The sequence below is a fragment of the Triticum urartu genome, chromosome 3 (genome assembly GCF_003073215.2).
Source record: "Triticum urartu cultivar G1812 chromosome 3, Tu2.1, whole genome shotgun sequence".
In the NCBI taxonomy this organism is placed as follows: domain Eukaryota; kingdom Viridiplantae; phylum Streptophyta; class Magnoliopsida; order Poales; family Poaceae; genus Triticum; species Triticum urartu.
The window spans coordinates 252,052,781-252,076,575 of NC_053024.1; positions in this window are offsets into that span (position 1 = coordinate 252,052,781).

The window sequence follows — 23,795 nt, forward strand, 5'->3', positions numbered from 1 at the left end:
TAAGCAATAGCAGGCAATGCATGGTACGAACACAACATGGCTCAATCAACTCCTACACATGCTAGTGGGTTTTAACTATTTACTGTGGCAATGACAGGTCATGCAGAGGAATGGGTTCAACTACCGCAGCATAAAGTAGCAGTTGAATCGTTGTTGTCCTAATGCAATAAATGAGAGCAGGAGCGACAGAGTAGGATTGTATTGAAATGAACAAGGGGGTTTTCTTGCCTGGTAGATCAACAGGGGGCACTGCTCCTCTGACAGGTACTCTGAATCGGTCTCCGGAGCAGGACCTATCGAGAAGGAACGGTGTCGAAATCAAACACAAGCATATGCAACAATATGATGCATGACATGGCATGAGTATGTGTCTGTGTACAAAAAGAGGGGTACGCTTTTTGTACCCCTATAACTGTGCACGGGCAGTCTGAGCCATGGGCACCACCACACTGAGCAAGGCAAGGGAGTTGAGCCAAGGTAAGGCCGAAGCTCAGGAGAAGCAGAACGACGCCAAGACCAAGACCACAAAGAGCAAAGGGGACGAAACGGACCCCCCCGGCAAGATCCTTGCCGAGAGGCGGTTTTAGCAAACCCGGCAAGACCCTTGCCGTGGCAGCTCGCCCCACACCTACGAAGTGAGTCACCCTTGAGTCCACTGCCCCCATGGGGCAAGGATTCGGGAGACATCCCCGTGGTGGCATGAAGATCTTTGTGAAGACACTCGAGATCAGATACACCCTTTAGAAGATGATGATCCTTGGCGGAATCCCAGCCAAGGAGGACCACAAGGCCCCCGGCAAGAGCCTTGCCGGGGATGACAGCAGGCGCCATGGCAAGACCCTTGCCGGGGCCCCGGCAAGGCCCTTGCCAAGAACACCCGTTGGGCCACCATCAGGCCCACGCCAGTCAAACCTCCACCGCCGTTCGCATGCAGCTGCCAACCCAACCAGCTGGGCAGGCACCTGCGTGGCGGCATGCAGATCTTCGTGGAGACCCACCACTGCGCCACCTCAGCTGCCTGCCTGCTTACATGGCACCGCGGGCGCCGCTGGCCAGGGCACGTGTCGACGTGAGAGGGAGCGGCGACGGACGAGACAGGGCTCTCCCCCATCCCTGATAAAGCAAGGACACCTGGGCAAGACGCATTAAATGCGCCTTGTCATGTAATGCGAGGGATAACCTCGCATCATTGTTCCCTTTCCACCTCCTGGTGCTACTGTGCCCCCCCCCCCCCCCCGTTTCCTATAAAAGGAGGCCCGAGGCGACCAGGAGGAGGATTCGGCTTTTTGGAGCTCCTCACGCCCCATAGCTAGCTCAAGAACACAGATATAAAATCCACCAAAGCAGGAGTAGGGTTTTACGCATCCCCGCGGCCCGAACCTGGATAAACGAACCGTGTGCTATCTATTTGATCCCCTCTTCTCATGAACCCGTGCCCCGCAACCGTAGTAGGGATTCTTGTGATCCCATAGGTGTCGTTCCCACCGACATCTTTGGCGCGCCAGGTAGGAGGGCGCAGTTGGGAGAATCGGCTTTAGCAGTTAGTTCGACGCTTCTTCATCGTCATGGCGCCCAAGAAGAAGACGACGGTGGCGGTTGGCCCGTCGGAAGCCGGACATCCCGTCCCGGTGCAGGTGAGCAGCGGGCCGGTCGCAGAAAGGACCTGGGGCGCCGTTCGCGAACACCAATACCGTCCCAGCAGCCGGAGTTTGGGAGGCGGCGATGTTCGTGCACCTGGTAACGGGCCGCACGCCGCCATACCCAAAGACAGAGCCAGGCCCTCCGCGGGTGGCGCGGGGCCTTCCAAGATCGCTACCGCCCCGCCCGAAGGTGATGCAAGGGCCTCCAAGACTCCCACGCCGGTGCCGATGGCGCGCTCCTCTCAAGCGGCACGCGACGAACGGCGCAATCACGCCGAAGACCCCGGGCGGCGCCGCGGGAAGAGCCCCGAGCGCCACTCGCCGAGGCGCTGGAGAAGATGGCATGCGACCGCGGGGTCGTGATAGAGCTCCTTCTGACATGGTCAGAAGTCGAAGCGCGTCGCGATACGTGCAGGTTTTGCTGCCACCAACGCCAGCAGAAGCCCTGGCGTGCGCGCAGTTGCTCCTCGATTTTCCTCCCACTATCCGAAGCCTTGTTGCGGTCGCCAACAAAGACGAACCGAGTATAGTGGAGCCCCCGGGTCGATGCTCCGACGGAGTCCCACGCACCAGTGGTAGGAAAGCCGGCGGCGCCGCGACCACGGTGCACTCGCCTCCTCCTCGCCCGGTACCGCGGACGCCAGCCCATCGCGATGTTGCGAGCGACGAAATCTCCATAGCGTCGTCCGACCCGCGGACCCACTGTGACCAGTGCCAAGTCCTTCGAGAACGAGAACATGAAGACGCTCGAACCACTATCGAGCGCCGGTGCGGAGCGCACCACCAGTCAGACAGGCGAGCAGGGCCTGCTGTGAACCACCCGGCACCGGAGAGCCCTGGAGGCCTAACTTTTGAGGTAGGCTGTCCGGCTTTTACCCGTGAGCTGCGGCAGTTCCAGTGGCCCACTCATTGCACCTTCAAACCTGACGTGGGCGAAAAGTACAACGACAAGACCCACCCGTCCGAGTTCCTCAGCATCTACACCATTGCGATGCAAGCTGCTGGAGCCCGCGACGATAAGGTGCTTGTGAATTACTTTCCTTTGGCTCTTAAACCCAACGCCATGTCATGGTTGATGCACTTGCGGGTAGACTCTATTTCCTTCTGGTCGGATTTGTGCCATGAGTTTGTGGGCGCCTTTACTGGAGGCCACCAAGCCCATGGCCAAGCGAGCGACCTGCACGTTATTCCCCAGAAGGGAGGCGAGAGTCTCCGCAAGTATATACAGAGGTTCAGCCGGATACAGTACAATATCCCTGATGTTCACCCTGCCACCATCATCAGCGCGTTCCACAGAACGTGCGTAACCGCAAGATGCGCAAAGAGCTGGCAATGAACAAGGTGAAAGATGTAGCATAACTCTATGTTCTTGCTGACAGATGTGCCCAGGTTGAGGAGGGAAGGAAGTACCCCGGCGAAGACGCCGGCGTGGAAACCGACTCCTCAGATGAAGATACTGCCGCCCCGGCGAAGAAGGACCGGCGCCGCAATAGGAAGCGCAAAGGTAAAGCCGTGCTTGCCGTCGAGAGATCTGGTGACACCGGCTCCACCAACAAAACCAAGGCAGATGACCCCGGCAAGGAAATTGCCGGATGTGTCGCCTGCCGGGCCTTGGCGGTTGCCGAGAAGCCAGGGAACTCCGACAAGCGATACTGCAAGATCCATCGCACCAAAGGCCATGCTCTCCAAGACTGTCGACAGGTTGAGCTCCTCGCTGAGAAGCAGAGGGCTGAATATGAGAGGCGGGACAAGGAGAAGGGCCAAGACGGTGCTGAGGGGTCTGGCAAGAAGCGTGACGGCCAGGCGGGCCGTCGCGGCAAGGATAAACAACAGGAGAGGCCCGCCCGGGGCCGTGACAAAAAGCCAGAAGATGACGATCACGAAGAGGACGACGAATCCGACGACCAAGAGTTTCAGAAAGCTACAGAGGCCATGTGCATCGACGGCGGCGCCTCGCTGCATACTTCTCACCGCCAGCTTAAATAGTGGGCGCGAGAGATTACAGCGGCAGAGCAGTCGTTTGATGCCCAAAGGCCGCTGAAGTGGTCCAGCACACCTATCATTTTTGACACTGAGGATCACCCTGATCGCACTACTGCGGTCGGGTGCTTGCCATTGTTGGTTTCACCAACAATACGCAACCTCAAGGTGAAAAAGAAGCTAGTCGATGGCGGGGCCGGTCTGAACTTGATCTCGCCTGCCGTCATCGAGAAACTGCAGATTCCTGATGGAGACCTCGAGGAGACGGGAACGTTTCATGGGGTCAACCCGGGAAGAAGCCAACCTAAGGGAAAGGTCACGCTGCCCGTGACTTTTGCAAGCGATCTGAACTACAGGATGGAGAGGATAGTGTTTGATGTTGCCAAGATCCCCTTGCCCTACAACGGGATCCTTGGCTGCCCAGCGCTGGCCAAGTTCATGGCGGCGTCACACTACGCCTACAACACCCTGAAGATGCCAGGACCTGTGACAATCATCACCATCCCCTCCGATAAGAAAGATGCGCTGATTTGCACTGACCAATTATACCAGCAGGCAGTTGCAGCAGCTGCCGCCACTAGGGCACTTGCTCCTGCCGCTGGGACCCCGGGAGGGAAGAAGAAGATGAAGAAGACCGGTGAGACCTCGGACACCCACTCCGGCAAGCACACCTCTTCGGAGTGTAGCGCTCCCGTCGAGGACGTGCCAGAGAGCTCCACCAGCGGAAACAAGAAGCCCAGGGCCATACCGCCGGGAACCAAGAAGGTTTCTGTCAAAGAGGACGGCATGGGAGGGGCTTTCACCATAAGCTCCACCCTCGACGACAAATAGGAAGACGCGCTCGTCACCTTCCTACGGGCGAATGTCGATGTGTTTGCATGGCAAGCTTCCGACATCCCCGGCGTTCCCAGGGAGGTGATTGAGCACCACCTTGCTGTCTGTCCTCATGCGCGGCCCGTCAAGCAGAAGGTCAGAAAGCAAGCTTTGGAACGACAAGAGTTCATCACAGAGGAGATATGGAAACTGGAAGCAGCGGGTTTAGTAAGAGGAGTGCTCCAGTCAACGTGGTTGGCCAATCCGGTCATAGTGCGCAAGGCTAATGGGAAGTGGAGGCTGTGTATTGATTACACAGATATCAATAAGGCTTGTCATAAGGACCCCTTCCCGTTGCCGCGCATCGACCAGATTGTTGACTCCACAGCTGGGTGCGATCTGTTGTCATTCCTCGATGCCTACTCCAGCTACCACCAGATCTTCATGACAAGAGAAGACGAAGAGAAAACAGCATTCATCACCCCATGTGGTACGTATTGTTTCATGCGGATGCCTTTCGGGCTGAAGAGTGCTGGTTCGACGTTTGCAAGGGCGGTCCAGATTGGTTTTGAACCCCAGCTCCATAGAAATATGGAAGCTTATATGGATGACATAGTGGTCAAAACCAAGGACAGGGCAACCCTCATACTGGATTTGCAAGAAACATTTGCAAACCTGCGCAAGACCAATCTCAAGCTGTACCCTGAGAAGTGCGTCTTTGTTGTCCCGTCCGGCAAGCTTCTCGGGTTCTTTGTGTCACAGCGTGGGATAGAGGCCAATCCGGACAAGATCACAGCTATAGAGCAGACTGAAGCACCCAAGCGAATCAAGGATGTGCGTCGGCTTGCTGGTTGCGTCGCCGCCATGGGCAGATTCATTTCCAAGTCTGCCGAGCGCGCCCTTCCCTTTTTCAAGATCCTGAAAAAGGCAGGCCCGATGGAGTGGACGCCAGAAGCCGAAGCAGCATTGTAAGATTTGAAAAAGTACCTCTCCTCCGTGCCAATACTAGTTGCGCCTAGGCCACAGGAGCCGTTGCTGCTATACCTGGCGGCAACGAACCAGGTGGTCAGCGCCGCACTAGTGGCGCAGAGACAGGTTGACGACGAGGTAATGGCAATGACAGAGCCCGACACCACCAATGCAGGGACGACACAGCCAGTTGAAGTGCCGCCGAAGAAGAAAATGATGCAGCACCCGGTCTACTTTGTTAATTCCCTCCAGCAGGGAGCTAGATCAAGGTACTCCGGCGTGCAGAAACTGCTCTTCGGCCTTCTTATGGCCTCGAGGAAGCTGCGTCACTACTTCCAGGCACACGAGATTACTGTCGTCACTCGCCTCCCTCTGCAACGGATATTGCACAATCCAGATGCAACGGGAAGAGTTGTGGAATGGGCACTGGAGCTGTCCAGCTTTGGTGTAGCGACCCGACCCGAATGGATCAAGTCTCTGTGCTTAAGTGTCATCCCTGGATCGGTATGATGACACACACAGTACTCAAGGATTTATAACAGAGGTAAGTCACATGTATAAGTAACGTAAATACTATTACCTCAATCCAAATAGCGGAAGTAACAAGGTTGTGGGTTCCCATCAACACCAACGGCAAAGTTGAGTGTAGAAATCGTAACCCTAACGTATCACTTACTCGTCATAAGAAATCCTGCAACATGAGACGTTGCAGCCACAAAGGGTCAGTACATTGAATGTGCTGGCAAATTCACACCATAGACAATGATGAATAAAGGCTATCACTACATGCATATTTGGCTGGTGGAAAAGCTCTATGGTTATAGTTTTGCGTAAAGCCAATTTTTCCCTACAGCAAAGGAATAAATTTTATTTAACTATCATGGTGGTTGTTGAACATTGAGAATGGTTGACAGCATTCTCAATCCCAATTAAGCATCATCATTAAAACCCAACAATATTCATTTAAAGTAACGTGATGAGATCAACAGGACAACTCAGGTACTAGATACTCAAGATGTCCATAACCGGGGACACGGCTAATCATGATTAGTTTATACACTCTGCAGAGGTTTGCGCACTTTTCCTCCCAAGACTCGATCTCCTCCGTTGGTTATCTCACACTGCATGGTGTTTGAGAAACGGATGATCGAGACATAGTCTTTCAGAAGTGCTAGCACCTTACGATCGGGTAGACCGTACCACCTACATCCCCTACATCTGCTAGTCTACCACTGTAAGAGTTCGTACGACTTAGTGAACTATGCTAGAGCCCATAATAGCTTGTGGCTGCACACAGAAGTTTCTAGCATGAATAATCTCATGATCCCTTTGAGCCTGGGTGGCGGTCCAAAAAAACAGGCAATCCTGATCTACCCAGGTGCCTAGACAAGCAATCCTAGAATAACTAGGTGCCTCAATCCACCCAGATGTGTGTTTAAGTTGCCACCTTAAGTAAACCATTAATTAACAATCTCACATCTGTCATGAATACTCTCAAAACCCAATCCACGTCCACGAGCATAGCATGGCAATGTAAGCATAACGTAAAAGTAACTCCCAAGGTTTGAATGCAGGGCAATAGGTTCCTACCACATCAACTACTTCCCATCCCACAATTTAATTAGATCCTAATCATGCAATGTTGGAGGTTCAATCTAATGCAATAAAACTGGGTATGAAAAAGGTATGATCAAAGTGTGAACTTGCCTGCAAGGTTGATGAAGATGATTCCACTCAAAACTCTTGATAGATCTACTCGTCACACTCCGGTCAATCTATCGTAAGCAAGCAATAGTAACCACACATAAGCAATCACTCAGAAGATTAGAAAGATCGAAGAAGTCGATTCGAAAAACTTCAAAACCAAGCAAATAACTCTTGCAACATAAAACAATTTCTAACAGTACCAAAATTATGTGAATTTGGCCTTATTAGAATGTTTAGGTCAAGAGCTTCGATTTGCAAAAAGAATCAACTCCAACGGAGCTACGAAACTCAAGTTATGATCAAACGAAGTTTGAATTCAAATCTGATCTAATTCAAATTTTAAACTTTTCAAAAACATGTTTGAGTGGTTTATCTGGATAGAGGAGATCATAATGAAGACGTGGGCGTTGGTTTAATTGGATTTGGACTAACGAGTAAAAGGTTATTGTCGTTTGAAAACCAGGGGCTGATTTGAAAAAAAACCCTCACATATAGGTCCCTGGCCGAAATTAATAAGAAAAGGAAAAAAACTAACGAACGAATGTTCGCTAAACAGATCTATAGAATGAATACGTTCACTAAAACTTCCTAAACAAAAAACGTTCATAACTTAAGTAAAACAACAACAAAAAAACAGTTTTTTTAAACAAAACCGAAGAAAACCTAAACCTAAAGGAAAACCGGCGAACCGGGGACAGTTTTATACTGGACCAGGAAGAACCGACAGGTCAGCCGGCGGATCGGGCGGCAGGCGGTTCCAGCGAGCTCCGGCGACGGCGGGCTCAGCGGCGACGGCGCTAGCGGCGCGGCAACGGCGGGAGGCTGCGCGAGGCGAGAGGCGGCGGGGCGGTGCAGCTCGTCGGCGGCAGCGGCGGGTGTAGCGCGGCAGCGGCGCAGGCGAGCAGCGGCGCGGCGGCGGCGGGATGCGGGAGGCAGCGATGCGGCGAGGAGGAGAGAGAGGCGGGGCCCGGGGCTTTATAGAAGGCCGCGGCGGGCTCCGAGGCGTGCAGGAGGGGTTGGAGGAGGAGTCCTCCTCGACCACGGCGGCGCCGGCGAGGCGTGCGGGTGGCGGAGTCCCGCGGGAGCTCGGGGACGGCGCAGAGGTGGGCTGGGCCGTGACCTGGCTGGGTTGGCTGGGTTGGCTGGGCTAGCCCAGTCGGGATAGGAATTTTTTTTAAAAAAAAATTCAGTCAGACAAAAATAAATAAAACTAAATAAGCAAAATTAAGATATAGGCATATTATATATGAAAATTTTCAGAAAAAGTTTCTCTACGACATGAACATTTTTAATATGCCAAATAAAATCCTCACAAAAACCAGATAAATCAAAGAGTGCTACTGGTCTATTAAAATCCAACAAAAATCATTTTAAAAATACCAAAATGATTTCAAATCAATTTTTCTCCAATTTTCTAATGTAGGGAATTATGTTACCCTAATTTCCATATATTTTATTTTTGGAGAAAAATTAATTTGAATAAAACTCAACTAACTCCAAATTGAAAATAAAATCAAAAGAACTTTAAATTTGATCCTTGAAACTCCCAACTCATATTTCATAATTTGAAGAAGTCATTTTATCTTCTCTCGTGAAAATCATTGAGTTGCTTAAAGTTTTTGAATTTGAAAATTGTCCCAAATGAAATTCAAATATTTTTCAAATACCCTTTTCATTTAATTAAATGGAAGAAGTCATATCATCTTCACTCAAGGGTTTTGTATTTGAAAAGAATTTGAATTTACGAAGATCACAAATGCAAAAATGAAAGTTTGGGAAAGTCCTTTTATTCCCTCTCATTTAAATTTCAAAAAGTTTCGAATTTCACTCAATTTCACTCAACCAATCACACAATCAATCAAATCTATCTATTTATTATAACATTCCAAAATTTAGAATTTTGGGATGTTACATTTGGCCTCAAGTTTGAAAGTACTTCGATGATTCAGAGCCGAGTCCTGGCGGAGTTCATTGCAGAATGGACCGCAACGCCTGACGAAGAAGCCCAAGAGACTGCTCTCCCCGGCAAGGAGGCAAGTTGCAGTTGGCCAGGGTTTTCCCAGTCACGACGTTGTAAAACGACGGCCAGTGAATTGTAATACGACTCACTATAGGGCGAATTCGAGCTCGGTACCCGGGGATCCTGATGCACTTCCCCAGGGAGGTGTCAACAAACAATACGACAGAGTACGAAGGGCTGCTTGCCGGTCTTAGGATCACGGCGGACCTCGAAATCAAGAAGCTCATCGTTAGGGGCGACTCACAGCTCGTCGTCAAGCAAGTCAACAAGGACTACCAGAGCCCATTGATGAAGGCCTACGTCGATGAAGTGAGAAAGCTAGAAGAGCGTTTCGACGGTATACAGGCTGAATATTTTCCCCGAGCGGAGAACGATTTCGCCGATTACCTATCAAAACGAGCTGCCCTCAAGCTACCTATGGAACCAGGTACCTTTGTGCTCCAGCTAACTCAGCCATCCGTTGATCCATCAACAGAGCAGAACAAGAGGAGGAAATCAGGACCCGGCAAGTACTTTCCCGCCGAGCTCCCCGGAGCCGCCGGCAAGGATGTTGCTAGGGACGCTGAGCCCGCCACGAGACGGCTAGCTCCGGCGGAGCGTCGAGCTCTTGCCGTCGAGACAGCCGCTCCTATAGCAAAGGAAATGCATTTAGTCCTCGCCGTCGAGCCCCAGGCTCCAGCGTGGGCACAGCATATCGTATGATTCCTCCAAACAGGGGAACTTCCTGAAAAGCGGGGAGAAGCGGAAAAAGTAGCCCGTCGCTCTACCATGTACCAGTTCGTCGATGACGTCCTGTACAAAAAGAGGCCGAACGGTGTGAAATTGAAGTGTATCCCTCGGGAGGAAGGACTGGAGCTGTTGGCAGAGATACACGGAGGCATATGTGGATCCCACATCGGGTCAAGGGCCCTTGCCGGCAAGGCATTTCGGCAAGGTTTCTTCTAGCCCACCGCCCTCCAGGATGCGATGACACTAGTCACCAGGTGTGAAGCATGTCAGTTCCATTCAAAGAAGCTTCATCAGCCAGCTCAAGCCCTTCAAACCATTCCTCTCTCCTGGCCCTTCTCGGTCTGGGGGCTCGATATACTGGGCCCTTTCCCCCGCGCTGTCGGGGGCTTTGAGTACTTGTACATTGCAATCGACAAGTTCACAAAGCGGCCGGAGGTGGAGGCAGTGAGGAAGGTCACAGCTCAGTCGGCCGTCAAGTTCTTCAAGGGACTAGTGTGCCGTTTTGGTGTACCCAACAGGGTCATCACCGACAATGGCACACAGTTCACAAGCCGCACTTTCATGCAATATATCCAAGACCTCGGCAGCAAAGTCTGTTTCGCTTCCGTTGCTCACCCACGAAGCAATGGTCAAGCTGAGAGGGCGAACGCTGAAGTACTACAAGGCTTAAGGACCAAGACCTTTGACAGGCTGCACAAGAGTGGAAGGCGCTGGATTGATGAGTTGCCGATGGTTCTTTGGTCGATCAGGACGACGCCAAATTGAGCCACCGGCCAGACACCTTTTGCCCTGGTATACGGGGCATAAGCAGTTCTCCCCACTGAACTCATATACGGGTCACCTCGAGTCCTCGCTTATGATGAGCTTGAGCAAGAGCAACTGCGACAAGATGACGCAATGCTCCTTGAGGAAGATCGTCTTCGGGCGGCTGTGAAAGCAGCACGCTACCAGCAAGCCTTGCGCCACTACCATAGCCGCAAGGTTCATGCCCGAAGCCTTGAGGAAGGCAACCTTGTCCTTCGGCGCATTCAATCGGCCAAGAATTCCAACAAGCTGACGCCAAAGTGGGAAGGCCCTTATCGGGTAATACGAGTCACCAGGCCCGGCGCAGTCCGCCTGGAGACCGAAGATGCCGTTCCGGTGAGTAACTCCTGGAACATTGAGCATCTTCGCAAGTTTTACCCGTGAGGCGCGGCTTGCCGGGCCCCCTGGCAAGCCACCTTTTGTACAAGCATTGCTGATGATGCATGTAACCCTTTGTACAAAGCCAGGCGCAGACCCTGAGCATAAATAAATGAAGCGCTGGCGCCCTAAGTTATAGCATGCATACTAGGTCGAGTCTCGTCCTTGGTTAGGGTTGATAGTGCTTAGCGGCAACTAACCCCTAGCTTAGAGGTCGAGTGTGCGTCTCTTTCCGTTCTTTCGTCTTCTTTGGTTCGTAGGACTCACAGGTATCCTTGTCGGATCACTTGAGGAAGAAAAAGCAAAGAGGGACATACCAGCATCTAGACCCCGGCAAGCCAGTATTGCTGGGGGCTGCAAGAGCAAAGATTCACCCACGGCAAACCAGAGTTGCCGGGGGCTACAGCTTCAGATAAGTTCTTCATCCCTTATCATGCATTCCCTTATGGACTGAGGTATGTGAAACCTCGTTTTTTCCTAAAACTACCGTGCTCCCCTAACTCTAGGCCCTAGGGCTCGTTCCTGGGGCCAGGTTTGGTAGTAGTCACGGCAGCGAGAGGATGAAACAAGGAGCCTGAACCCACCTCATCCCTGCCTCCGCCAAAGGTGTGAGAAAGGTCGAGCGAAGTGGGGAGACGGCAAGGCCTGTTGCCGGGCAAGGAAATGTTTATCTTACTCCTTGTCGTGGGTTCTACCCACAAACAAATGACCCGGCAAGCATCCCTTTTTCATTAAAAACATTCCACTCAGGTATAGTCCATAGGGAATGAAAAACATGAATGATGGGATTACAAGTTTTAAATTCAGCTAAGGCCCAAAGGCTTACAAACTAAAAAGAGATAAGGTGCCCATAATCCCTTTCTTGTCCCTCTCCTCAGGAGGCAGGTCAAGGAGGCAAAAAGGGCAAAAGGGGCGCCTAGGCGAGCTACGGGTGGCAGAAGACACCAAGAGAACATCTCGGTGGCCGTCCGAAGGCTGGATGGTGATGGCGGCGCCGGAAGCAGAGCTCTAAGACGAGGCGGCAAGACGCCAGCACGCGTCGAAGGCGTCGGTGCCCGCGTACTCCGACTTGACGGCCTTGCCGCCCGCCCTCTTCCTCTTCCACAGCCTCCCTACGCCAGCCGCCCAAGGAGACGACCCCGAGAAGTTCAGGGAGCCGGCGACGCGGATGATGGGGTCGCCGGTGCCGCACGGAGCGGCGTCCGACACCTAATCGGACCCGTCATCCTGCCGCCTACTACCCTCGTCGTCGCTGCCGCTGTCCTCCTCGTCACTCCCGCCCGAGGAGGAGTCTTCACTATCAGAAGAGCTCTCCACGCAGCACCTTGCACGGGTCCCGAAGCACCCAAAGACCTTGACGGAGAGAAGGCCACCCTCCATCAGCTCAAAATGGAGAGTGAGCCCCTCCGTCAAGCGGTGGATATGGGCAAACATCTTCCATCCCCGACGGAGATACATCACGTGAGGGGCGGGGAAATCGACGCGGGCCCGCGTGCCACTGATCGCACAACCCCTCATGTGCAGCCACAACGACTCCGGCGGATCCAGCTCCATCTCTCGCGCGAATGAAGTCGGGAGACGAAGGCGACGGCGAGGCGGCCGACGTAGCCTGACGAAGAACTCGCAAGGGTCATCCCCAACGTGGCCCTCCACGGGGGGAAGAATTGCTGGCGGAGGCGAGGCCGGCGTGCCGCCCCGTCCTCCTCTTCCCCGAGCGCCTCGGCCTCGCCCACGGCCTCGCCCCCTCCCCCTTCCCCTCGCGGCTGGCTCCGCCACCACGGGTACAGGAGAAGGAGGGACGCGTTGTCGAGCGGCGACCCTTGCCGCCACCGTTGAAGGACCAGGATTCCCTCTCTCCATGACGGATGGGAGGGGGGAGCAGAAGCTGAAGGGAGGAGGAGATGAAGGAATGCGGGACGCCACCCCCCCTCCCGCTCTTTATAAAGGAGCGGGGTGGGGGCTCGGCCCCCCCGCTCAGCCAATCAAGACGCGGAAGGCGCAGGGAACTGGGACCGACCCGCCGCCCCAGCCCACGGCGGCCCAGTTTCCCGCCTCCACCATTCACCACCCCAAGCGCATGAGAGCCACGTGGCAGGCGTGCAGGACCGAGGCGACGGGTGAGGCGACCTCTCCCCACCCCGTGGTCGTGGGGAGTGGACGCCTTGAAGACCACGCCTCAACCCCGTTCAGTAAATGGGCCGCACCTCCACACCTCCCTCCGTTTATGGGGAAGGCGCAAACCACCCCCTTTACTCCGACGTGACGCATGCATGCAGAGCTCAGCCCCACGCATGCCGCCCACGTCACACACGCCTCCCCACGCGCCGCCACACGCGGGAAGCATGGGAAGCGCAGCGCGCGAAGAGACTTACCACGGTAAAAACGGCCCCGCCTGCCCGCGCACCGTTTTTGGGCCTAGCCCAACGACGCGATTGCGCTTACGTGTGGCCCAGGCCTGGGGGCTCCTGTCGGTGCACAAAAAGAGGGGTACGCTTTTTGTACCCCTATAACTGTGCACGGACAGTCTGAGCCACGGGCACCACCACACTGAGCAAGGCAAGGGAGGTGAGCCAAGGTAAGGCCGAAGCTCAGGAGAAGCAGAACGACGCCAAGACCAAGACCACAAAGAGCAAAGGGGACGAAACGGACCCCCCCCGGCAAGATCCTTGCCGGGAGGCGGTTTTAGCAAACCTAGAAAGACCCTTGCCGTGGCAGCTCGCCCCACACCTAAGGAGTGAGTCACCCTTGAGTCCACTGCCCCCATGGGGCAATGATTCGGGAGACATCCCCGTGGTGGCATGCAGATCTTTGTGAAGACATTCAAGATCAGATACACCCTTCAGAAGATGATGATCCTTGGCGGAATCCTAGCCAAGGAGGACCACAAGGCCCCCGGCAAGAGCCTTGCCGGGGATGACAGCAAGCGCCATGGCAAGACCCTTGTCGGGGCCCCTGCAAGGCCCTTGCCAAGAACACCCGTTGGGCCACCATCAGGCCCATGCCAGTCAAACCTCCACCGCCGTTCGCATGCAGCTACCAACCCAACCAGCTAGGCAGGCACCTACGTGGCGGCATGCAGATCTCCGTGGGGACCCACCACTGCGCCACCTCAGCTGCCTGCCTGCCTACATGGCACCGCAGGCGCCACTGGCCAGGGCGCGTGTCGACGCGAGAGGGAGCGGCGACGGACGAGACAGGGCTCTCCCCCGTCCCCGATAAAGCAAGGACACCTGGGCAAGACGCAGTAAATGCGCCTTGTCATGTAATGCGAGCGATAACCTCGCATCACTGTTCCCTTTCCACCTCCTGGTGCTACTGTGCCCCCCCCCCCCCGTTTCCTATAGAAGGAGGCCCGAGGCGACCAGGAGGAGGATTCGGCTTTTTGGAGCTCCTCACGCCCCATAGCTAGCTCAAGAACACAGATATAAAATCCACCATAGCAGGAGTAGGGTTTTACGCATCCCTGCGGCCCGAACCTGGATAAACGAACCGTGTGCTATCTGTTTGATCCGCTCTTCTCACGACCACGCGCCCCACAACCGTAGTAGGGATTCTTGTGATCCCATAGGTGTCGTTCCCACCGACAGTATGTGATGTTGTTTGAGTTAATGCATCTAGCATTTATTTGGATGAAGTCCATTTGAACCAAGAATTCAAAAGCAACTCCAAGTTAAGTCTTTATAAATGTCGTAGGTGTGTATTCACATATACAACATGTATAGGTTGGTTTTTCATGCATGAAAATGGTATAGATGGATAGATTGAATTTTTCTGATAATTTTTCATATATAACTTATTTCAATCTGAGCTACGGTTGAATTTCTATGAATTTTTGAAGTTTGTATCATTTTCTGGAATTTCCTAATTTATTTTAATACCAGAAAAGGATATATTGCGTCAGCATGATAGCAGCATTGCATCAGCAGGTCAAAGGCGGCTGACCAGGTCAAACCTGACGTGTGGGGTCCACACGTCAGTGTCTGTGGCTAATCCTGAATTAGATTAAACCTATGTTGGTTTAGTTAATGGGGTTGGGCCCACGCGTCAGTGATCCCAATTAGTTAATCAGGTTTAATTAGTTGTGAAACTAATCCTAACTAAAAATTAACAGGGCCGGGCCCCACATATCAGTGACCCACGGGAGGTCAAACCTCCTGGTCAGCGGGGTCAAAACCCGCCAGCGACTCGACGCCGGCGAGGCCAGATGCGGCGGAGGGCGTCGGGAATCGCCTACAGGCGATGGTTTTTGGCGTGGGGAGGCTCTACAAAGAGCTGCTGCTCGTGCGCAGCTGATGGAGCGGACGGCGGAAGCTGGGGTGGCCGGAGACGACCGCGGCAAGGTCATCCGCGGCGGCCGGAGTTCGGACACGCGCGGGTTCAGTGCTACGGGGCTCGGGAGGGGAAGCCGTTGGTGGCTACGGGTCCGTGGAGGGATGCTGAGCATGTTGATGTGCTCGCCCGCGAGCTACAGCGCTTGAAACGACGGCGGCGACATGGTTGTGCGGCAGCGAGCTTCGGGCACGGCGGCGCTAGCGCTTGAGGACGTGCGGGGCGACGGGGCAAGGGGGAATCAGTTCGATGGCTCACCACGGAGCTGCAGGGATGGTAAGCGGGCTCGGGGACGCGCTGACGGCGGCGAGCGGCGACGGAGATCCACGGCGGCCAGAGGTGAAGAAGGCGACAACGACGGCTCCACGGGGCGTCCGGCGATGCACGGCTTGGCGGAGAGGTAGCGGACGAGGTGGCGGAGCTTTTGGGCACGACGGAGGGGCGAGGGGACGGCGGGGAGCGCGGGGCAGCGAACGGCGGCGACCGGCTCGTTCGGTCCAGTGAGAGAGAGAGCAGAGGAGGTAGGGAAGGGAGGATGAGAGTGAGAGGGGTTCCGGGGCGGCGCGTGGCGTCGCGCGGAACATCCAAGCGGCGAGGGGGAGCCAGGCAGGCAGGCAGCTCGCGTGGCGCGCGGAGCGCGCGCGCCCCGGGCGCGCGCCTCGCCTACTGGCGCGAGGTAGACGACAGGGGAGGGGGCAGGTGGGCTAGGCTGGCCAACTGGGTCGGCCAGGCCGCACAGTGCTGGGCCAGCATGGGAGCTGGCCGCAGGCAAGTTTCTTTTCTATTTTTATTTTGTTTCCTATTTTCTGACATTTGTTTCTGCTTAAAAATAATACTAAACTAATTTATTTTCTTATGCCAATTTTTGTAGGAGCTAATGGTATTATTCGAGAGCTCCTCAACAACTAGCATAAGTTTTGGACATATTATATATATATAATATATATCCAAAGCAAATAATTACTGCATTAATTCCAATTGCCCAAAATAAATACTTATGAGCTCCTGAAAATGTTGGTTTGATTTTTATCTTTGTCCAAAATTTTCAGAGAGCAACATGAGCATTTTCTTGGACCTTTTTGGAGCAATTTTTATCTGGGTCATTTCCAGAAATAATTTCTGAGGGTTTCACAAATCCCCATTTCAAATTTAAATGAAAGTTAAACAGGTTGCATAAATGACTAGCTGGTCTAGGTCATACCAGAACTAGGGATGTGACAACTCGCCCTCACTCAAAAAAATCTCGTTCCGAGATTCAGGAGTCGTCGGAAAGAAAGCGGGGTACTCAAGTCGAAGACGATCTTCACACTCCCAGGTAGCTTCTCTCTCGGAATGATGAGACCACTGAACCTTGAGAAACTTGATGTTATGACATGGAGTGACACGCTCTGCTTGATCCAGAATGCGGACGGGGTACTCTCGATAAGTGAGGTTATCTTGGAGATCAAGAATTTCGTGGTCCACTCTGCGGATGGGATCCGAGAAGCAACACCTGAGTTGAGAGACGTGGAAGACATCATGAACTCGAGAAACATGTGGGGGTAGTTCCAACTGGTAGGCAACCTCTCCTTGTTTAGCGAGAATGAGAATGGGACCAATATAACGAGGGGCCAACTTGCCCTTGATACCGAAACGATGGGTACCCTTCAAAGGAGTAACCCAAAGGTAAGCCTTGTTGCCAGCTTCATAAGCCACTTCCTTATGACTACGGTCATACTGGCTCTTTTGACGAGATTGGGCTATTTTCAAATTCTCACGAATGATGTGAACTTGATCTTCTGCCTCCTGGATCATATCCGGTCCAAAGAATCGTCTTTCACCGGTTTCTGATCAGTTCAGAGGTGTTCGACATCTTCGTCCATACAGAACCTCAAAAGGAGCTTTCTTGAGGCTAGATTGGTAGCTGTTGTTATAAGCAAACTCGGCGAAGGGAAGACACTTCTCCCAATCCATACCGAATGAGATAACACAAGCTCTAAGCATGTCTTCAAGAATTTGGTTGACCCTTTCCACCTGACCACTTGACTAAGGGTGGAAGGCGGTACTGAAGGAAAGATGGGTGCCCATGGCAGTTTGGAAACTCTCCCAAAAATGAGAAGTGAAAAGACTACCACGATCTGAATTGATCTCTAGTGGAACACCATGAAGTGACACTATTCGAGAAATATATAAGTTAGCGAGCTGACTAGGAGTGATACTCTCTCGAACAGGTAGGAAGTGAGCCACTTTGGAAAGACGATCAATGATTACGAAGATAGCATTATTCCCTCTCTTGGTCTTGGGAAAGCCGGTGATGATGTCCATACCAACTTTATCACATTTCCACTCAGGAATAGCTAAAGGCTGAAGGGTGCCAGCAGGCCTTTGATGCTCTGCCTTAACGCGACGACAAACATCACAGTTAGAAATGAACTAAGCAATTTCTCTCGTCATCCTAGTCCACCAGAACCTCTGGCGTAGGTCCTGATACATTTTAGTACTACCGGGATGAATCGTGAAAGGAGATTCATGGGCCTCCTTAAGAATCAGTTGTCGCAGATGTTGATTCTTGGGAACCACCAAGCGATTCTCAAAGAAAACAACACCTCGATCATCCATAGAGAAACATCCACCAACTCCCTTCTTAATGTTTCTCTTGATGCGGATAACACCCCTATCAAACTTCTGGTCACAAATGATCTGATCCTCAAGGGTAGGTTTCGCCACCAAGGTAGAAAGGAATCCGTGAGAAGCAATGTGAAGGTTAAGCTTACATAATTCCTCATGGAGCGGTGGTTGGCCCTACAGCAACATGAGATTGTTGCAATAGGACTTACAAATTAGTGCATCAGCCATGACATTTCCCTTGCCTGGGGTGTAGGTAATCCCTAAGTCGTAATCTGAGATCAACACCAACCAACGTCTTTGCCTAAGGTTCAAATCTGGTTGGGTGAAGATATACTTGAGACTCTGGTGATCGGTGTAAATCTTGCAATGCTTACCAAGAAGGTAATGTCGCCAGGTCTTAAGTGCATAGACTACGGCTGCAAGCTCTAGATCATGCGTAGGATAATTCTCCTCATGTGGATGCAACTGTCGAGATGCATAGGCAATCACATGGCGATCTTGCATAAGAATGCAACCTAGTCCCTGTCGTGAGGCGTCGCAGTAGATAACAAAGTCTTTAGTGAAATCCGGTGGCACAGGTATGGGAGCAGAAGTCAGGCGTCTTTTCGGTTCCTGAAATCTGTGCTCACACTGTGGGGATCACTCAAACTTTTTATCTTTCTTGAGAAGTTCCATGAGAGGTTTGGCCACTTTGGAGAAGTTCTCAACGAAGCGGCGACAATAACTGGCTAGACCAAGGAAGCTCCTAACTTTTTTAACTGTTTCAGGTGGAGTCCAATCAAGAATGGCCTGAACTCTTTCAGGATTGACAGTAATGCCCTTACCAGAGATTACGTGGCCTAGGTAGGTCACTTCTGGCAACCAAAATTCACACTTGGAGAACTTGGCATAAAGGCGGTGCTCTATGAGTTTTTCTAACACAAGTCTAAGATGTTTGGCATGCTCTTCCTTGTTCTTCTAGTAAATAAGGATATCATCAAGGTAAACCACGACGAACTTATCTAAGTACTCCATGAAAATCGAGTTCATTAAGAGGGAGAATGTAGCTGGAGCATTGGTTAGACCGAAGGACATGACGGTGTACTCGTACCAGCCATAACGAGTGACAAAAGACGTCTGAGGAATGTCCTCGTTTCTAATCTTGATTTGGTGGTAGCCTAACCTCAAATCCATCTTTGAAAAGACTGAGGATCCAGCGAGCTGATCATACAGATCGTTGATCCTGGGGAGAGGATACTTGTTCTTTATCGTGACCAAATTAACGGGACGATAATCTACAACCATTCGCTCCGTACCATCCTTCTTCTTGACGAAGAGGACGGGGCAAGCCCAGGGAGAAGAACTAGGACGGATGAAACCCTTTTGCAAGGATTCATCGAGTTGTTTCTTAAGCTCGGCTGGCTCTAAGGGTGCCATCTTGTAGGGTCTCCTAGAAATTGGGGCGGTTCCTGGGATAAGGTCTATGACAAACTCTACATCTCTGTCAGGTGGAATACCTGGCAGTTCCTCTGGAAAGACATCCGGAAAGTCACGGACTACCGGGATATCCTCAAGGTCTGGAAGAGGGCTGGCATTAAGAGAATAGAGTTGACGCTTAGCAACTCTGTTGGAGACAATGACTAATTTGCCAGATGGGTGTGTAAGCTGAACAGACCTAGTGTAACAATCAATCTTGGCATAATGAGCTTTCATCCAGTCCATAACCAAGATGATGTTAATATCTGTAGACTTGAGGGCTATAAGTGATGCAAGGAATACAAGTCTGTCAACAAGGATTTCATTACCATGGCTTACACTAGAAGTTTGCCATTTGGATCCAGGGGTTTGAATGACTAGTGGAGAGGGCATATCACAAAATGAAATGCCGTGCAAGTTAGCATAGCTTTTTAGAAATGAAGGAGTGAGATGCCCCAATGTCGAACAAAACCGATGTTGGATGACAATTGACAAGGAGTGTACCAAGAACGACATCCGGATCATCATGAGCGTCTTTAGCTGAGACATGATGCACACATCCACGTTCAGTGGGAGCTGACTTCACACTGATCATCTTGAGTGATGGCTTACCACGGCCAACAGACTTCTCAGGCTGAGGTGGGGCATAGTTGGTTTGAGAGCAGTCACGTGCATAGTGTCCTGGCTCTCCGCATGTGAAGCAGGTCCCTGAAGTAGGACGTGGACCCGCATTGACAAGCGGTCTACCAGTAGGCCTGGTTGGAGCATGTAACTGAACTGGGTGAGGCGCCACATAAGAGGGCCTCGGTGAATAACTGGGTGGAAGAGCGGAGTTCGGAACCCAAATCTGACGCTTCTGTGAACTAGAACCGGAGGAGGAACCCAAATCACGGGTGTGCTTACGAGACTCCTCGTAAGTGAGTTGAGTTGTCTCTACATTAATGGCCTTGTTCACAAGAGCCTGGAATGTATTGCAATGATGCAAGTGGAGATCACGACGCAACTTGGGGTTGAGACCCTTCCGGAACCTAGCCTGCTTCTTGGCGTCTGTGGACACCTCTTCTGTAGCATAGCGGGCAAGGTTCTCAAACTCTCTACTGTAAGCATCAACAACCATCTTATCCTGGGTGAAACTACAGAACTCTTCTCTCTTGCGGTCAATGAGAGCCAGAGGGATGTGATACTCGCGAAAAGCCTCAGTGAAATCTCTCCAGGTGGGTATCTGGCCAGCTGGAAGCATAGCCTCATAGTTCTGCCACCAAATACTAGCAGGACCTTCCAGATGATAAGCAGCGTAGGTGACCTTGTCACTCTCAGCTATGTTCGCAGAACATAGCTTGTGTGTGATACTACGATGCCAGTCATCTGCATCGAGTGGTTCAATGGAATTATGGAAGGTAGGTGGTTTCAGACCAATGAAATCATAGATGGTCGCCGACTCTTTGCACTGGGGTGCGGTGTTCTCCTCAATATATGCTAACAAGCGGTTAGACTCACGCTTGTGTAGTGCCCCGTGACCAATGTGCCAGGTGTCCTCCAGTTATTTGCTGTTTTTGCCTTGTCATTGCTTGCATGTCATGCACTGCATATCATGTCATCATGCGCATTTCATTTGCATACGTGTTCGTCTCATGCATCCGATCATTTTCCCCGTTGTCCGTTTTGCAATCCGGCGCTCCTATGTCACTCGGTGTCCCTTTTACCTCTTTTCGTGTGCGGGTGTTAAACGTTTTCGGATTGGACCGAGACTTGTCATGCGGCCTTGGTTTACTACCGGTAGACCGCCTGTCAAGTTTCGTGCCATTTGGACTTCGTTTGATAGTCCAACGGTTAACCGAGGGACCGAAAAGGCCTCGTGTGTGTTGCAGCCCAACACCGTTCCAATTTGGCCCAAAACCCACCAAAACCCCCTCCATCATCTTGGTTGTTCGATCACGATCGCGTGGGCGAAAACCACACCTTATTTGGACTCTCCTAGCTCCCTCTACCTATATATATAGCACTTCCCCCGAATTTTCGGATCTTCCCCTACCCTAACCCTAGTCTCCGTCCTCCTCCAGCCGCCGGACGTGTCCGACCGGGCCGGACATGTCCGCCCGCTCCGCCGGACCAATCAGGCGACGCCACATGTCCCTGGCCGCCGCCGCCGCCGAGGCCCGCTCGGCCCGAGTCGGGCCCCCGGGCCCACCGCCTCCACAAGAACCAGCGGCAATGTACTTAGCTTCAGCAGTAGATAGTGATACGTAGTTCTGTTTCTTCGAGGACCAATAGACCAAAGATCGTCCGAGGAAATGACATGTACCAGATGTTGACTTGCGGTCCACATGATCACCAGCATAGTCAGAGTCAGAATATCCAATGAGATCAAAAGCCGAGCCCTTGGGGTACCATAATCCAAGTGTTGGTGTGTGAGCTAGATATCGAAGAATATGCTTCACAGCCTTATGGTGTGATTCCTTCGGTGTAGCTTGAAATCGGGCACACATGCAAACACTAAGCATTATATCTGGCCTAGATGCACATAACTACAATAAGGAACCTATCATGGAGCGGTATACCTTATGATCGAAGCCAATACCATTTTCATCAGTGCACAGATGGCCATTTGTGGGCATAGGAATTTGGACGCCTTTGCAATCTTGCATGCCGAATTTCCTCATTACATCCTTGAGGTATTTCTCCTGAGAGATGAATATGCCATTGCATTGTTGACGAATTTGAAGACCTAAGAAAAATTTCAACTCTCCCATCCTAGACATTTGATATTCTTCACTCATCATATAGGCAAATTCATCACTATAACGTTGGTCAGTACAGCCAAAGATAATATCATCAACATATATTTGGCACACAAACAATTCACCATCATAAGATTTAGTGAAAAGAGTAGGGTCGAGTGAACCGGGTTTGAAGCCTTTCTTCATGAAGAGTTCCTTCAAGGTATCATGCCAAGCCCGTGGGGCCTGCTTGAGGCCATAGAGGGCCTTGTTGAGTCTGAAGACTTTTTCAGGATTCTTTGGATCTTCAAAACCTGGGGGTTGAGCAACATATACTTCTTCCTCAAGCTTACCATTGAGGAATGCACTTTTCACATCCATTTGATATAAAGTGATATCATGATGGTTAGCATAAGCAAGTAATATGCGAATAGCCTCAAGTCTAGCAACAGGTGCAAAAGTTTCATCGAAATCAATTCCTTCAACCTGTGTGTAGCCTTCAGCTACAAGCCGTACCTTATTCCTCACCACACGGCCATTTTCATATTGCTTGTTGCGGTAGATCCACTTTGTGCCGATGATATTATGCTTGCGAGGATCTGGACGTTTGACCAGTTCCCAGACATTATTGAGCTCGAACTGATGTAATTCTTCTTGCATGGCCTGAATCCACTCAGGCTCCAGAAATGCTTCATATACCTTAGTGGGCTCTGTAATAGAGACGAAAGCATAGTGCTCACAAAAGTTAGACAAATGTGAAGCTTTTGAGCGTGTGAGAGGACCTGGCGCTTTGATGTCATTGATGATCTTTTCAACTTGCACTTCTTTTGCAATGCGTGGATGAGCTGGTTGTCATTGAAGAATTTAATCAACATTTTCTTCAGCACCATTTTCTTTAGCATTTTCTTCAGGTGCATTAGCCCGACGTTCTTCATGTTCTGGAATGAATTCTTCAGCAGATTCTTTAGTAGGAATGACATCCTCAGTAGCCTTGAACTTGATAGTTTCCTCAGGTGCTGGTTCATCCATCACAGTAGGTAGGTGCTCTCTTTGCGAGCCATTCGTTTCATCTAACCGCACATCTACAGTTTCAACAACTTTGTAAAGAACGTTGTTGAAGACTCTGTAGGTGTGCGAGTCCTTTCCGTAACCAAGCATAAAACCTTCATGTGCTTTCGGTGAAAATTTTGAGTTGTGATGAGGATCCCTAATCCAACATTTAGCACCGAAGACTTTGAAATAACTTACATTGGGTTTCTTATCAGTGAGGAGTTCATAGGCAGTCTTTTTGAAGAATTTGTGAAGATATACTCTATTGATGATGTGACACGCAGTATCAATTGCCTCAGTACAGAAACAACGAGGTGGTTTGTATTCATCAAGCATAGTGCGAGCCATCTCAGCAAGAGTCTTGTTCTTGCGCTCCACGACGCCATTCTGCTGAGGAGTGTAAGGATCAGATAACTTATGAGTAATACCAAGTTCATAAAGATAGTCATCGAGACCAGAATTCTTGAACTCAGTGCCATTGTCACTTCTGATGTGCTTGATCTTCACACCAAAGTTGGTTGAAGCCCTCGAGGAAAATCGTTTGAAGACTTCCCGCACTTCATGTTTGTAAGTAACAAGGTGTACCCATGTGTAGCG